General features: G+C 42.4%; 1 protein-coding gene across 4 annotated transcripts in view; it reads left to right on the top strand.

Moving 5' to 3' along the window:
* The first annotated feature begins 446 nt into the window (after positions 1-446).
* The window catches only part of LEPR (leptin receptor), a 213,706-nt gene continuing 195,909 nt past the window's right edge, over positions 447-18,243 (top strand). For 2 of the 4 annotated variants that reach the window (XM_070078338.1, XM_070078336.1), the window contains exon 1: positions 447-577. The gene's annotated coding sequence lies outside the window, so the exon portion shown is untranslated. The remainder of the gene's footprint in view (positions 578-18,243) is intronic. The other 2 variants (XM_070078335.1, XM_070078337.1) reach the window with 2 other exon arrangements.

Raw genomic sequence — 18,243 nt, 5'->3', positions numbered from 1 at the left:
AAAAAAAAAAGAAAAGAAAATCTTACAAAGGCTGTAATACAAATGTAGCATCCTGTGAAATTAGAAAAATCTCATAATTTTACCTGTCTGAGCAGAAATGTGTCAAGAGGAGAAGCTCAGAGAATCAGATTTCATCCCTCTACAAACAGAATGCACCAAATACTTCCGTGAAGCTTGAGGTTCGTTTGCAATTACTCTTTCATCCTTCCAGAAGAATCTCCAAATGTTGGTAACACAGCACAACTCCCCGCTCCCTGCCTTTGTAAATAAATACACGACGCTAAAATCTGTTTCAAAAGCTAAAGCAAAGAGCAACTCAGGTCTCCAGAACATCATGTAAATATGAGGCATGATCAATCTTTCTTTAAAAAAAAAACAAGGGAGAAAATCATTCACCAAAGACGTGTCAGCGTGAGGTAGTAAAACAGAGCAGCTCAGGCCAGATGCTGGAATTAATAAACAGGGCTGTCATTTGCAAGAGAGAGTGGAGTGGCCAAGGACGTTAGCATGCAGTGTTTGTCCCTTCACTTTTTCCCATCCAACTACCCTGATTCCTCTGGGTCATTTAGCTCTGGCTGTAAGTAAAGATGACATATTCTTTTATTTCTTTTTTAGAGAATTAATTTTTATCTGTCTGAAAATTGTTTGCTTATTTATTTAATTTTATTTGAGAGAGAGAGATATTTAGACAAAGATGTTCCATTTGCTCGTTCATTTCCCAAATGTCTACAACAGCTACGGTTGTGCCAGACTGAAACCAGCTGCACAGAACTCAATCCAAATCTCCTCTGTGGGTGACAGGGACCCAGCTATTTCAGCCACCATCTGCCGCCTCCCAGGGTGTGCATAAGAAGGAAGATTGAATAGGAAGTGGAGCTGAGATTGCAATGTGAGTGTTGCCAAGAGTCTCGAGTCTTCTGTTAATAGCATTTGCTTCTAAACAATTACAGCAGCCTATTGATTAATATATGAAGTTAGGTTGACTTTACCCCTAGTTTCAGCATTGACTAGCTATCACAATCCAGGCATTCCTATTCTCAAATTATCAGTTTTCTCATCTATAGCATAAGGAAGATGGTGTTGATGATGTACAAATTTTTTAGAATTGTGAGAATTAACACAATGCATTTAGAATGTTTAGTGAGGCTGGCGCTATGGCACAGTAGGTTATGCCTGTGGCCCCGGCATCCCATGTTGGTGCTGGTTCTAGTTCCAGCTGCTCCTCTTCTGATCCCACTCTCTGCTATGGCCTGGGAAAGCAGTAGAAGATGGCCCAAGTCCTTGGGCCCCTGCAACCATGTAGGAGACCTGGAAGAAGCTCCTGGCTCCTGGCTTCAGATTGGCCCAGCTCTGGTAGTTGTGGCCATCTGAGGAGTGAACCAGTAGATGGAAGAACTTTCTCTCCATCTCACTGTCTGTAACTCTATCTCTCAAATAAATAAAGAAAGAAAATCTTCAAAAAACATAGAGTGCTTAGTATGATGTCTGGCCCTGTGTTTAATAAATGGTATTATTATTTCTTTATTTGCAGTAAACTAAACTAAAACAAGTATGACAGTTATCCAGATTTCCCTATATTCTGTGTTCATAAATTTGAATTTTATATAAAAATTAAGAAATTTAAAAATCTGTGCAAAATTTTATTATGGCTAAATTTCAGGCAATAATTCCAGCCAGAATTCTTGGTTCTGTCATTCAATATTTTTTTTTTTAAGGGAAAGGGTTTATTGGGAACACCCTACAGACTGGAGTGAAGGGGCGGCGAAGGAAAAAGAGAAGGAGACTGTAAGAGAGAGAGACAGAGAGGAGGAGAGGAGACAAGAGAGTGCAGGAGAGAAGGGCCAAGAGAGCACGTGTTCAGGAACAGGCCCTTTTAAAACTCTGCCTGAGGGCAGGCAGGGAAGCAGGAGCAGCGAATCCCATTAGGATGGGGGTGGAGCCTGGCTCAGGTAGCTGGGCCATGTGGCCACCTGGCTAAAACTGTGCCAGTTTCCTAACATTCCCCCCTTTTGTTTTTTTTATAAAGCAGGATTTGTATGGGGTTACATTAGTCCCAAAAGTCCAGGAGGGGTAGAGGGACGATGATCTGTCTTTAGAGCTACTTCCTGCTGACATGGGGCGATGTCTCAAGCTGCTGTCTCCTGGTTGGGGAGTATATTCCCGTAGCAGCATTTGGTTGACCACCTGATTGCTGAAGGCCTTCGTTTGTTCCATTATCACCTGCTATAAACACTTAGACACTGCAGTATAGAAGACAGGGTGAGAATAGTAACCAATGATCCTAAGAGTAGCATTAACCAGGTAATAAGAGGATTTTATAGAGAGGAAATGGAGGGGGTCTTTGGACCCTTGTGGGGACAGTTTGATGGATGTGGCTTAAACTGATTCCAACCAAGACTGGGAAAAAAGCCACTTAACTTTTACAGGTAGTGGGGTTTGTCTGTAGAGAAATTTTGAACAATCATACAACATTAAGTGGGGGAGAGGACCATTAGTACACACAGGTTGGGCAGGTTGGGAGTAGAGCCATTGGTGGTGATGTAGAGGTTATGATTACAAAGGAATGAAACCCAAGCAGGCTAGACAGGGTCTAGAACAAAGGACAGAGTCATTATTAGAGGAGCTAAGAAAGGTTCTGTCTAAGCTACATAAGTTTTCTGATTGAGAGGCAAATAGAACCTGACAGAAGGGGCTCGATAATAATCTGGTGGGCTTTAGGCCTTGTAAATTAAGAGGCCCAGACCTATCTCTTTACATAGGGTACATCCTAAGGGAGGTGTGAACCTCCTTGGGGAAGGCACCCTGTTGACTTCCATTACCTAGCTGGCCAGGGAGGAGAGCTGGCCAGGTAAAGGCAGGTGGCAACTCCAACAGGAAATATACAGCTCTGCCTGCAATGTTACTGACCCTACTTGGCCATTTCCTCAGTTGCAGTGGTCACTTTGAAAGCTGGGCTGAGTGAAGGGCTTTTCAGCTTAGAGCCAATAAGATCTGTGGCTCTGACCTGGGTGTCCTTCGACTCCAGGGCAGTTCCATTTCCACTGATCCAACTCTTGGCAGAGCTGCCAGGGCTCTTCACAAGCTGACTTCTGCTGAAGCCCAGGCTTACCACATTGAAAGCCGCTGCAATGGACTGGCCTGTTGGGTCTCCTTGAGGGCAGATCACTGTACAGAGCAGCCATTAACAGGCCTGCCACCCATTGCTTCTGATGCCTAATGTCCAATCATCATGCCTGATGTCCAATGCCTTCTATAAATTTTAAGAATACATATATTTGGAAACATTTCTTAAATATCTAATATGATGTAGCTTGTTTAACCAGCAAATTTCAGCACAAGCATATAAAATGTTTCTAGTTTTTTCTACCAACACATTTAAAACATATGATACAGATATTCAGGTCACACGAATTAAAATGTATCTTTGAATTATTTTAGCTGTTTAAATTTATGGACAATCTTATCTATAAGCCAATTAAAATAAAATTCTTAGTAAATTTTCCCATGTAGACATATAATATGTATACACACACAACATAATAGATAGAACAATAAAACAGTTTTAATAGCTTTTTTAAAAATCTAACTCCTGTTTGTAAATTACCAATTGATTTGAATTACTTTTGTTTTAGTAACCTCAGCTAACCATACGTTCTCACAGTTGGTACCTTTAATATATTATTGGCTTCATCTGTTTACAGAGTCATCCCAAAGTACTGAATACAATACAAGTGGCTGGAAAAAGTTCATCAAACCTATAGGAAGACAGCTAAACACAGAACCAACAATGCTTTAGTTTTATGAGCAACAAATCTGATATACCAAACTGTGGATGACAAAAGACTTTAAGTTGCCACATTTAAAATTATAAATTCATTAACCAACAAGAGGCACTTGCTTACTGCACACAGTATTTCTGAAAGCAGGATTTTACAAAGCATGTAACTCTTTTAGGCCTCTGGGGCTTTCTCATTAAGATAACCATTATGTCTAGTAACACAAGATTATTAGACTTTTTAATTCTCAGACATTTGTATTAGTGCCATTTTATATTATAGAAACTTAAAATTTAGCACCACTTCACATCTTGACAGTACTTCTAATATAGTCCAAATAGCCCGAACTGGAAAAACCAAAGTCAAAAATTTACTGGAAATTTCAGAGTCCAAATTCTTTGAAACTTTGATTTTTGATTTTTTGAATGCCTGTCAAGAATATCAAGAAGGCTCAAAATCCAAAATATCTGGTTGAAGTAAGATTCTTTAACATCATAACATAATATAGACCAAATTGGATCATTGTTACAAGGTAATTATTTAAATGTCTGAAAATAAGCACATATTTAAATAAATTATAGCTCTTAATAAAAATTTCAGCTGTTTTTAAACAATTAGAATTTAACAGACATCAAGAGAATATAATAATTACTTTAACACATTGCTTTAACAGAGAATCAGATCTTAATTTTATGTCAAAGAGAAACAGATGAGTATATTTGTGATGTTTTCCATCTGCCAATGTCCTTGATTTACATTTTGAGATAAGCTGTTAAAAATCTTCAAATTAAGATTAAGGTAATGCATCAAGTTTTAGCCTGAGTTACTTTAAACAGTGTTGAACTATTTTCATAGACAGTTTGTAAACTAATCCGAATAGTTTTTTTATAGAATATAACATGTTGAGTATACAAAAGTTTTACCCAATTTAAATTAGCAGTTACACCTAAATGACTTAAGATGCTGATATCTCATATATCTGAATTTAATTAAAATTAAAATTGCATTCATCTAAGACAAGTACTAATTACCCATTGCTGTTTCATTGAGTACTGATTACCCAGAAACCTGTTAAAATAAATTGCAAAAGAAATTCAGCATTTTACAAAGCAATAGTTTCAAAGGTAGTGGTATTCCTAGATTTAAAGAAAAATTACAGTGAGCCAGGTCCACACAGGAAATCTGATTTTTCTGTCTGGCTTGCTCATGATAAAACAAAAGAGCCATCAGAATGGTGGGATACCTAATTTGTTTCTCAATAAGCAGGGAGCCCAAAGGATGGGACTACCATTCCCTTGCTATTCTTATGGTAAGACTGGGACAAGAGAGGGACAAAAGACCAGTTGGAGACCATGGAGACTGCTATTCCCAGAGATAGTAGACTTTGGGCCAGGACTGGTTCTAAGGTGGGAGGGGGAGATATCATGAGAATGGGGGTAGGAGCTACGGAGGAAGTACACGTGGGCAGAGAATGGCTTTGAGAAATAGTTGAGCAAGGGGCTTCAGATAGGACAGAAGAGGTTGACACCACCCCCTGGAATTCAGCAGGAGGGGGAGGTGAGGACACAGCTGCCACAAGGGGGATAATGGCGCTGGAACTTCAGCCGCTGAGGCCTCAGGAGGCGGCTGAGCAGGTGCCTGTAGATTGGAGCAATAAGGAAGTTCATCTGCAGGATGACAGGATCAGGGCAGAAGAAAGGATTTTTTGCTCAGGCTTCTGCCCCCTAGTGCGAATCTTGGAGACCAGAAGGACTTGAGCGGGAGAGCAAGAAGTACATAGGGAAAGTTCAGTTCGAAGATTAGGAAAAGGCTTGAACATATAGAATTTCCTTCCATTTTCCCAAATGCTCACAGAAGTGTTAAAGGTCCTGAATGATATCAGGGTCAAAGGTACCGTGGAGGGGCCATCCCGGTTGACCGTCAAGGTCATACTTGGGCCACACCCGATTACAGAGAAAGATTAGGTGTCTCTGCTTGAGGGCTGGGGCCAATTTGAGAGGGACCATATTACTTAAAAGGCAACCAAGAGGAGAATCAGATGGAATGCGGGAGAAATTTCCCATGGCGACTCAGTAGGTCAGATCGGTGGACAGCAAGTGTCCTTGAAGCCCTGGCAGTCTGACTAAGAGAAGAATGGGAGCAGAAGGCAGGGTCGTCACCCAAGTGCCCACTGGAGCCCAGGGCCTAGCCTGTAAAGAGGCGAACAGAGATGGAGTCGTCACTCGCACCCACTGTTGCCTGGACACAGTGTCCGTAGAGGCTAAAGGCCTTAAGTAGAAGTAAGAGTGGTGGCTAGAGTCCAGTGCTACGACCTTTACGAGAGTATCCAACAGTAGACCACCACTCAAATAGCAGTCGCCGTGAGGAATTTTCGTTCCGCATCTTACCTCAAAATTTGGAAGGCCGATGTGTGGATGGAGATTGCAGACCATTCTGTGGCTTGGAAAGAGTTCCAGAGGTGTGCTTTGTGACCAGCAGAAATCCAGGACCCCAGAGCAGTGGAGGATGCTGGATTACCAATATAAGGCTATCTGAGTCACGGCACCAATGTTATATCTTAATGTTAGCCGTTGCAAAGCACACCGGACACCGGAGTAAGGGAAAGGGTTTATTGGGAACACCCTACAGACCGGAGTGAAGGGGCTGCGAAGGAAAAAAGAGAAGGAGACTGTAAGAGAGAGAGACAGAGAGGAGGAGAGGAGACAGAGAGTGCAGGAGAGATCTGTCATTCAATATTTTATTAGACCTTTCCAGTTTTGTGTCATTTGTCGAATAAACATAATTAATTAAACATAATTTCAATATCCCCAAGTGATTAAACAGAGAAGTCAGTATTCCCATTTGTAGGCACTGTTACCAGGGCTGCATGTGTGTTTCATGGCTTCATTTTGAATTTCCCCTGTGCTTTTCTGTGAGTATCCTACACTTCTTTCATTCCCTAATGATCCCTTGAGTTTTAAGCTTCCCCTGACCTATGATTCTGTAGATTGCCTGATATTGACATAACTGAATCTATTAGCTAACTTCTATAATAGAAACCAGGATAGCTGGGGCTTGGCAATAGCTTTTCCATTAATGTATTTAAGCTTTCTGCATGACTATATTTTTATACTTGTAAAATTGAGCAAATATTTATCATTTCCTACCTTTTAATGATATTGTGAAGATGGATTTAAAAATATACAGGAACATTGTGTCCTTTTTAAAAAAACATTTATTTATTAATTTGGGAGGCAGAATTACAGAGACAGAGAAGGAGCGACAGAGGGGGAGAGATCTTCCACTCTCTGGTTCACTTCCTATCAAATTGGCTTTGGGCCAGGCCAAAGCCAGAGGCCAGGAGCTTCTTCAGGGTCTCCCACAAGGGTATAGGGGCCCAAGGACTTTGGCTATCTTCTGCTGCTTTCCCAGGTGCATTAGCAGGGAGCTGAATCAGAAGTGGAGCAGGGGGCCAGTGCTGTGGCACAGCGGGTTAAAGCACTGGCCTGCAGTGCTGGCATCCCATATGGGAGCCGGTTTGAGTCCCAGCTGCTCCACTTCTGATCCAACTCTCTGCTATGTCCTGGGAAAGCAGTAGAATATGGTCCATGTCCTTGAGGTCCTGCACCCATGTGGGAGACCAGGAGGAAGTTACTGGTTCCTGGCTTCGGATCAGCTCAGCTCTGGCCCTTGCTGTCATTTGGGGAGTGAACCAACGGATGGAAGACCTCTCTCTCTCTTTGAATCTACCTCTCTCTGTAACTCTGTATTTAAAAAAAAAAAAAAAAAAGAAGGAGAGCAGCCAGGACATATTCCGGATGTTGGTGTTGCGGGCTGTGGCTTTAAGCCACTGAGCCACAGTGCCGTCTTGAACATTGTGTTCTTAAAATTTGTGACATACCACATATAAAAAAGTTTCTCATCTACTTACTCTCTAATTAGCCAAACAACTAAGTATTAGCAAAAGAAGTCACTGAGTAAGCAGTGTATGTGATACCAAATTTACATATTTATCACATGCATTTCACTCATAGACTCATTCTCAATTACAGCCTATCATTAATACACATCTAACAAACTTGGTTCTTTTAGTAGAGGGAGAAAATGGAAAGAGACTGCCAAAGGCAGGTAGATTAAGAGTGGCAAGAAACAGTCATTTTAAACAAGCTGGAACGGCCATTTGGGCACACTAGTTAAGATGCTGTTTGGGAGCCTTCATCCTATGTTGGAATGCCTGGGTTGGAGTCCTGCCTTCGCTTCCAAGCCCGCTTCCTCCTACAAATGTGCATCCTAAGAGACAGCAGGTTGTGGCTCAAGTAATTGAGCCAAGCGGGAGACCTGGGTTGAGTGCTCAGCTTCTGACCAAATCTGGTCCACTCCTGGCTGTTGCAGGTATATGAGGAGTGAACTAGCGGGCCAATGAACTTGCTCTCTCTCTGCCATTCAAATAAAATGAAGATAAATAAAAATCCAGTGGATGAAGGGAATTATAAAAATAGAAACTCAAAAATTAGAGAAGTCTGAAGTCCTCTAAGTAATGAGAAAAGTAGCTTTGAAGAGTTAAGTAGGTTCCAAGAGCATCACAGAATCGTAGCTTAGTACTATCATTGATGTTCAAAATGATCACCAATTCTTGTGTTGGAATTCTTTGTTTTTGCATGTCTAGCTTTCGTTTTGCTCTGTTCTGGAAGCAGTACTGTGATTTCTCCTTCAGTGAACTGCCCTTCCCAAGTAGTACTTGGGTCCAGAGGAGGTATTTCTTCTCTGGACAAGGTTAAGCCTGTGGCCTGTGCCAGGCCAGTCTTCTTCTTGTGAAAATTTGGATGTTGACACAAGCTGCTGGGCTGATTCACCCATATGTGGTACTCTGATGAGATGCTGCAGTCTTTCTTTCCATCTAAAACTCTGACCTTTTCCAGATTGGGTGTCTAATTTTTTTTTTAATTTGGGGGACTATTCTAAAGCATTCTTTTAAGATATTTGTTTGCTTAAATTAGCCAAAGGTACTTGCAGGCTGTTCACAACTGAATGATTCATGACCGTCACAGATTCACCAAATGAAAGGCTCAATTTTGTTTCATATTCCATGTTTAAAGATCCACAGACAATTGTAATAATAATTAAAAATATTTCCATCCAACTTTGCTAAAATAACATTGAAAATTTTACCATTAAAGCGATGTTTCCATCCTAAAGAATTTATTAACTTCTAATCAACCAAATAAATAAGTTGTTGGTCCATACAAACCCAGAACATGGTAACATTTTGTTTTATTGCTTGACCGTATCTTGGTTAACTTGTCCTCTCAGCATGGCTCTGGTTGTGCTTTATTAAAATGACACTGATGTCACAGAAACTCCCTGAGGTCGCATCTCAAATGAATGTGCTTTTAGTTCTGGTCAAAACACTTTGAGCATGCAGCAAATATTTATACGTGTTTTTGTGTGATGTGCTGTGCTAAGAGCTACTATAAAGCAATGCGCAAGGTGGGCACAGTCCCAGGATACACGGCGCTGTGCTGCAATAGCCCAGGCGGTATGTGCTGCATGAGAGGAAGAGCTGCCTTTGTTTGCGATGAGCTCATTCCCCATGTCTGTGGCTGTGCATTTCTCCTGCCTAGCAAATTCAGTGTCTGACATTTATTCACATCCTTTACCTATTCTTTACCCACATCCTGTTCCCTTTTCAAGGTCTAAATCAAACAGTGTGTTCTCCTTTAAGCTTCTCACAGTCATCATAATGGCAGTGGAGGGCAGCTGAGCGTTCGTTGAGCTTGATGCTGGCTTCTGCCACAGACTACCTCACTTATTTATCACAATCCCATGAGGTATTTGTTTATGACTCTTTAGTAATCCAGCTGGTGGAAATTTCAGGAAGATTTCAATACATATCTAAATTAAAATATATCTTAAAATATTGAATTTAGATATACCCAGATTCACCAGTGGTTTGGATCAGAGAATCTAAAATGTAAGATAGGAAGAAAACAGCTTGTCCGATCATTTCACATTGTTCTCTTAATTTTCTCATATTAGGAAAACACATCAGCAATATATGCGCTACCCTGCTCTCTGACCGTCCCTGTCTTCAGTGGCTATGCTGTTATCATATGGAAATTCACTATTTTCCATCTCATAGGTTAACATTTACCATCCTTTCTTTATTTTTGAAATTTTCTAAGTTAAAAAAATTTTTCCCATCTATTTATGAGGCTGAGAGATGGGGAAATTTTTTCTAAGTTTTAAAAAAAATCTATCTATTTATTTATGAGGCTGAGAGATTGGGTAGGGAGAGAGACCTGGGAGGACGGAATACAATCTGGGTCTCACACATGCCTAGGAGTTATCCAACTACTGGGGCCATCACCTGCTGCCTCTTAGGGTGCACATGAGTGGGAAGCTGTAATTGAGTGTGGAGCTGAGACTTGAACCCTGGCACTTTGATATGGACCCAAGGCATCCCAGGCCATGTCTCAACTGCTGTGCCAAATTACCCACCTCATCCAACTTTTGAAACTCTCTTTAACCATCATGTTCCCCATGAAGCTTTTCCAGATCTCTCTCCTCCTTCTTTTTCAGCTGGTTCGTGCAGTTCCTTCTCTGGCATCAGTCTTCACCACTAAGTCTAGTGGTGTGCTGTCTAGGCTGTGCATCACGATTGCTGGAAGAGGTTGTAAAAAACAGGGATGTCTGAGAACCTTCTTAACGTTTCCTGTTAAAAACACACAAGCACATGAGCAGAACACAGCACATAAAAATGTGCTCCAAATCCTGTCTTCTAAAGATCATCACAAACAGCACTTTGTTATGCTTCAGTTTTCCTTTGTGGAGCTACACACATTTAACCATAATGTTAGGTTGAATGTTGCCTTATCAATGAGCTCTTCCCTGCCATCTTATCTCAGATTATAACATACCTCTATTCTCAGTTTCCACTACTGATTCGTTTTTTTAAATTAAATTTCTAACCTTCTACTTATTAGTTTATTGTTTTCAAAAAAAGATTTATTTGTTTATATTTGAACATCAGATTTACAGAGAGAGAGAGGGAGAGTTGGAGAGATATCTTCCATCCACTTGTTCACTCCCCAGATGGTTGCAACAGATGGTGCTGACTTAGGTGGAAGCCAGGAGCTTCTCCCAGGTCTCCCATGTAGGTGGCAGGGACCCAAGCACTTGTGCCATCTTCAGCTGCTTTGCCCAGGCCATCCGCAGGGAGCTGGATTAGAAGTGGAGCAGCTGGGACACAATTGGCGCCCATATGAGATGCCGTTATTGTAAACCCACCACGGCACAATGTCAGCTCGAATTAGCTTTTAATTACTTGTTTTCTCTCCCCAAGAATAATTTGTTTCCCACCACACCCCTGTCCCTGCACATACTAGAGTGTCAGCTCCTTCAGGGCAGAGATGTTTGTTTGCTTTGTTCCCAACAGTATCTACAGCCCCTAGAAGGAGCTTTTTGTCCCATGATGGGTACACGAGTGAGTGGAACAGCAAACATGCCCTTCAGAAATGCTGCACTGTTTCCAGTCCTAGCAGAGGTGTAAGGCAGAGCCCTGCCAGAGCCCCAGTTTTAATAGGCAGGATGTTGAGGCAAGTCTTGAAAGCTTCTTAAGATCCCGATGGAGGGCACTGGGGACAGAAAACCTTGCCACACCAGAGCAGTACCCACTGTGGGGACACCTGGCCAACAGCAGATGCCACACACCAGGAGACCCCTGCTCTTCAGTGGATTCGGTAGGAATGCCCAGCTATTTTTCAGTACTTCCGCACATTACTTGTCCCCATTACAAGTTCTGGAACTTGTTCAGTGCTGTGTCCTGGTTCCTTTAGAGCCCATCTTTCTGCCACTCAGATTGCCAATTTTTGAACTTGTAAAGAGCAGAGTACTGCCATCAGAGCTATTTACTCATTTCCCACAACTCTATCCCTTTAGAGAAAGCTTTTAAAGTTACTTGGGCCATTCTGGGTAGAGGACATTGAGTTTCTGTTTTTGTTCAATGAAATAAATGGAAGGCTTCTTGGTATTATAAATGCTCAAAACATGCAGCAGGTCTAGGGCAGTGTGCGGGACAACGATGGCGACAGGCAGCAGGGATCTGCAGGTGAGCTCGGCCTCTTCTTTTTAAGATTTATTTATTTATTTATTTGAAAGACTTACAGAGGAGAGAGAGAGAGAGAGAGAGAGAGAGAGATCTTCTAGACACTGGTTCATTCCCCAGATAGCTGCAACAGCCAGGGCTGGGCCAGGCTAAAACCAGGAGCTTCCTCCAGGTCTCCCACATGGGTGGTAGGGGCTCAAACACTTGTGCCATCTTCCACTGCTTTTCGCAGGCCATTAGCAGGGAACTGGATTGGAAGTGGAGCAGCTGGGACATGAACCGGTGCCTATATGGGATGCCAGTGCTGCAGACGTTGGCTTTACCACTACACCACAATGCTGGTCCCTCAGCCACTTGAAATTCCGAAGTGGGAATGCTTCCGAAGCACTGAAAGCAGCAGAACACAAGCACAGAGGATACCAGCATCTGTTGGGGGTCTTCGTGAAGACTTGGAACTACACAGTCCATTTCTGTCCTTTAAACAATTGCTAAGGTCTGTAGCTTAATGCCCTAGAAGAAGCTTCCTTTTTGAGTTGACCTTTTTGGGCAGTCTTTGGATGAAGACTGCTGAGAAGTTCCAGATCCTGATCCCAAGCCTGGAGGGGCAATTGAAGATGAGGAGCTAAAGCAGATTCTTGATGATACTGGGACCACATGCAGCTTTCAATGCTGTTCTCTATGTGCCAGCCTAGCCCACCCTCCCTGGGTCTGAGGTTGCCTTGCAAGGAAATGCAGTTGCAGTAGACACGCGGGGCTTCCTCCTGTGGGAACAGCCCAGTTTCGTGTTGGCTTCGGTGGCTGTTCAAGTGTCACTGTTAGAGCTGGATGACTTTGCCATCATCTTGAAGTGGCCTTGTAGTGGCTGCCTGTGGCTTCCTCATGGTACCTCTCAGGAAGTGGACAGAGGAGGATGGGGTATAAGTTGTTGACTACCTCATACCAATTTTTTGGCTCCCACATCATTTTTTTTTTTTGACAGGCAGAGTGGACAGTGAGAGAGAGAAAGAGAGAGAGAGAGAGAAAGGTCTTCCTTTTCCGTTGGTTCACCCCCCAATGGCCGCTGTGGCTGGTGCACCGTGCTGATCAGGTGCTTCTCCTGGTCTCCCATGGGGTGCAGGGCCCTAGGACTTGGGCCATCCGCCACTGCACTCCTGGGCCACAGCAGAGAGCTGGCCTGGAAGAGGAGCAACCGGGACAGAATCCGGTGCCCCGACCAGGACTAGAACCTGGGGTGCCGGCACCGCAGGTGGAGGATTAGCCAAGTGAGCCGCAGCGCCGGCCCCCACATCATTTTTTATCCCTGAAGTTTCATATTCATTTAAATGTATTTATAGTTTATGGAACCAGACTAGGTTGTAGAAGATTTAGGTAGGGAAAAAAAGTCTTAGGTAAATGGGAAAGAAAGAATTAAACTCAAATGTGCAGAAGAAAGCAGTTAGACCTGGGGACCACTGTGCTAAGTGTTGTGGGGACCTTCACCGTCGGGTACACAAATACTTTGCCTGTTTTCCTGGGCTGTCTTACAGAGGGATTTGCAATAAATGTCTCTGAAAGCTCTCATTTTGTTACCCTCAAATTAAGATGTTTCCTTTATAGGCCAGACCTGAAGGTGTGGACTTTGAAGTCAACTCTTCATCCACTGGCTTAATACTTAGCAACAGGTGTTCTATGATTGGGGTATTGGAGCAGGAGGGAGTGTGTCCCTCCTGAGCCACTGCAGTGAAGTCACTTGATCTCTAGCTAGGGAGGGAAACACTATAATAGCTAAACGTTCTAGCCAGACCTTTCTAAATGAAAATAAACCAATTTTCTACACACACACAAAACATGCAACTCACACTCGTATTAACTGAAGATTATTTTGAAGTTGTTCTTTAGTTATAGATGTCTTAGCAAATAAGATAGTATATCTGAAAGTAGAAATCTGGAACTAAACACACAAAAGAGCATGAAGAGCTTCTTATCAAAATTAAGAGGGGTAGTAAAGTTTCTCAGACAATTACCAGGAATAGGGTTCAGGAGACTGAGTGAAGTAAAGATAAAAGAGTAGATGGCTATATAAATTTGGGAAGCTCTATGTTAATAATAAAATCAAACAAATTTATTTTTAATAAGATTCCTCATAGTCTTTCATATACCATTATATGCACATTGTGAAAATCTAAGAGATTGGCAAACTTTTGAAACATGGCTCCATTATTTTTCAAAGGATATCTGTGAAAGTTCATATTAATATTAAGTACACAGTAACTAACAGGAATTATCTTTTTTTTCTTTCTCTACTTCTTGAACAAGGGAAACCCTTTTGTATTTCATAGAACTAGATTTTTACTGAATACTATTTGGGAAATACCATCTCCAACTATGCAATTAATATCAAATGCCTAGCTTTGGATCAAATATATCTTCCTCCTTTGACTTCTGACTTGGGAATTATTTTAAGTGTCTGGAATTCATGGAGTAGAGGCCAATTTGTAGTAGGCTGAGCTATGACTCCGGAAAGTGGAGTGGGTTGTGTCACTTGTCCTGTGGCTGTGGAGGTAAAGAAGTAGGCCTTGGCAGGGGTGAGCAGTTGGTGTAGCAGTTGAGACCCCACTTGGCACACCATATTCCATGCCTGAGCGCCTGTGTTTGAATCCCAGCTCCATCTATGATTTCAGTTTCCTACTAATGCATACCCTGGGTGGCAGCAGGTGATGGCTAAAGTGGCTGGATCCTTGCCACCCATGTGAGAGACCTGGATTGAATTCTTGGCTTCCTGACTTTGGTCTGGCCCATTCCACAGTTTGTGTGAGCATTTGGGGAATGAACCAGTGGAGAGATCTCTCCTGTCTTTGCTTGTCTCTCAGCCCCGCAAATGAATTATATAAGTAAACAAAAATTAAAAAAAGAAGTAGCCCTAGCAGGTTGGGCCCAACAGAATATGACAATAGATTCTGCACAAGTATGGTAGAAATTGGGCTGTCATCGCGGGATCAGGTGTGACTTAGGTAACAGAGGACAAAACCTCAGCCTGGTAGAATTCTTGAGTGTGTGATTTGTGGTACTAGACTCATCTCTTTCCCTTCCCAAGTATCTTTCACACATATTTAGAGATACTTTAGATTGTTTTACTCTTTTTGTCCTCTTTATTTAATCTGTATTATAATTGGTCATAAAATTCTGTGGTAGATTTTTGGCCAAGTTGCTTTCATTAAAAAGCACTGATGGCAAAATTAATAACTAAAATTGTTACACACACAAAAAGCAAGTGGTCCACAAAACATTCTCCTTTCATTCACAGGTGCACTGTTATCATTAACCCAGTCTTTTACTATTAAACTTAAAGGGTTATTTGGGGGCCGGTGCTGTGTCTCATTTGGTTAATCCTCTGCCTGCGGCACTGACATCCCATGTGGGCACTGGTTCTAGTTCCGGTTGCTCCTCTTCCAGTCCAGCTCTCTGCTGTGGCCCGGGAGGGCAGTGGAGGATGGCCCAAGAGCTTGGGCTCCTGTACCCACATGGGAGACTAGGAAGAAGCACCTGGCTCCTGGCTTCGGATTGGCACAGCGCTGGCTGGCTGTGGCAGCCATTTGGGGAGTGAACCAACAGAAGGAAGACCTTTCTCTCTGTCTCTCTCTCTCACTGTCTATAACTCTACCTGTCAAATAAATAAAAAATATATATAAAAAACTTAAGGGGTTATTTAAGACAAACAGTTCTGAAACCACCCTTTGATTCCTGATTCAGACTGGGCTGGGGAGTATTAGAGCTAATACTTATTTAGCCTCCTGAGTTTTTTGGGAAGAGCTGGAGACCTTGCCAGCCCCAGCAGCCTTCTTATACCTTGCTTTGAAGACACCCCCAGCAACTGTCTGTCTCCTATTGCAAGGGCAAAACCAGAAGTTCTCAACACACATGGGTTTGCCCCACACCCTACCACTGATGGCAGCATCACCAGATTTCAAGAAGTTAGGGTGTCTTCCTGTTTCTTACTAGAACAGCAATCAATCTTTTCTTCAGGTTGGCAGACTTGGGCAATATAGCCTATGTGACCACTGTTCAAGTACATTGTCTGTCCTGATTTGGCCGGCATGATTCAGGATAATCACTTAAGCAGTGGAGCCAGCTAAAATTTTAGATCCTAAAATTAAAAGTGTAGACATGCAAGGTAAACATACTTTCAAAATTTTCGAAAAAAAGGAAATATTTGTGATTTATGGGAGGTAAATATTTCTTAAGATGCAAAGAGCCTGAAGACTGATTCATTCTCTCTCTCTCTCTCTCTCTCTCTCTCTCTGTGTGTGTGTTTGGCAAATAATTAGGTAGTTAGTATAATTATGCATTATTTTTGCAATATGCAATATTTTTATAAGTAATAGCATAAAGACAGGCAAAGCCATGAAAAGTGTTCTCAAACTCATTAGCAATCTTGAAAATGCAGATGGAAGCCACAATCAGATACCATTACATATTCTTCGGATAGAGGAAACACATTTTAAAAAGATTTATTTATTTATATACTTATTTATTTGACAGGAAGAGTTGCAGAAAGGGGGAGAGGCAGAGAGAAAGAGATCTTACATACCCTGTTCTCTCCCCAAATGGCATCAATGGTCTGAGCTGGGCCACACTGAAGCCAACAGCTTGGAATTCCACCTGGGACCTTCACATGGATGCAGGGGCCTAAGCACTTGGGACACATTCTGCTACTTTCCCAGACACATTAGTAGGGAGCTGGGTCAAAAGTGGAGAAGCCTGGACTTGATTTGACTCCCAAACAGGATGCCAGTGTTGCAGGAGGTAGTTTAACCCACTGTGCCACAACGTTGGCCCTGAAAAACATGTCACAAGCAACTTGTGATGATATTGAATGATGGGAGCCCTTAAACAATGATGGACTTAACGTGGAATTAATGTGAAGGAGTGAAGCCTAAATCTATCAAGTTTTGAGGGAGTTGTGATGTCCCAGCAGCCCCAGACCGGGTTGCCATCAGCCCTTGTTTTTCAACCACTACCAAGACCACTTACCATAAATTCAGTCTTTGAAATGCCCTATATAAGCATGGCCTCCATGGCCTCTCTAATCTCATATCCTATTATTTTCCCTGCTCTCCTGTCTTCCATCTTTCTTGCTACTTCTCACCTATCACTTCACTCTTGGTGTTCATCTTACTAGAATGTTCTAGATATGCACATGGCTCTCTCTCCATTCCAATGCCTGCTGGGAGGTTACCCCTTGGAAACAATTTACTGATCATTTTGTCTGAAAAGTGACCAAGTCCCACACCTGTCACCATCTCCTTTCCTGTTTCAGTTTTTTTATACCCTGTATCACTGCCTTACGCATGTTTTTTATTGCATGTTCATATCCTCCCACTAGACAATTAGCTCCTAGAGGGCAGGGACTTCCTTCATATTCCTACTGTAACCATAATTCCTAGATAGTACCTGGCCTAATGGAGCTTAATAAATATTTGTGTAAGCATGGAATACATAAAATTAGATAAGGTCTTATTTAATATGTTCACATCAACAAGGCATTTTATTTCTAGGTGTTAAAATCCAGTTTACTGCTGGTGCAGCGGCTCACTAGGCTAATCCCCCACCTGCGGCGCCGGCACCCTGGGTTCTAGTCCCGGTCGGGGCGCCGGATTCTGTCCCGGTTGCTCCTCTTCCAGTCCAGCTCTCTGCTGTGGCCCAAGAGTGCAGTGGAGGATGGCCCAAGTGCTTGGGCCCTGCACCCACATGGGAGACCAGGAAAAGCACCTGACTCCTGGCTTTGGATCAGCGTGGTGCGCCGACTGCAGCACGCTGGCCGCAGTGGCCATTGCGGGGTGAACCAACGGCAAAAGGAAGACTTTTCGCTCTGTCTTTCTCTCTCTCTCACTGTCCACTCTGCGTGTCAAAAAAAAAAATCCGGTTTACTAACATTAGTGTGGGCATTCTATTACATATAAATGCCCCACAAGACTTGTTTTTCTTCCTAGTTCATTACATACTTGTTTTTATTTATTTAAAATTATTTTAATATCACTTGAACTTTGGAGACAGAGAGAGAGATCTTTCATTCATTATTTCACTCTTCAAATGCCTACAACAGCCAGGGCTGGATTAGCTGAAGTCAGGAGCCTGGAATTCCACCTGCTCTTCTGTAGGTGGCAGGGACCCAACTATTTGAGCAGATACTTGTTGCACATTAACTAGAGCTGTATTGGAAGTAGAGGGGCCAGGACTCCAACCCAGGCACTCCAATATGGGATGCAGGCATATTACTGTGCCAAATGTCCACCCCTATACACTTGTTTGTAAGTGATGATCTGCTTCCAAGTCTATGTTGTCATACTTACACTTTTGGTCAATATTTATCTTGTTTGATTGTGGTTTATACAAAGAGAACCCCGT

Source organism: Oryctolagus cuniculus, chromosome 7 (assembly GCF_964237555.1).
Source record: "Oryctolagus cuniculus chromosome 7, mOryCun1.1, whole genome shotgun sequence".
In the NCBI taxonomy this organism is placed as follows: domain Eukaryota; kingdom Metazoa; phylum Chordata; class Mammalia; order Lagomorpha; family Leporidae; genus Oryctolagus; species Oryctolagus cuniculus.
Note: the sequence above shows the minus strand (reverse complement) of the source record. Positions and strands in the feature narration are given on the sequence as shown.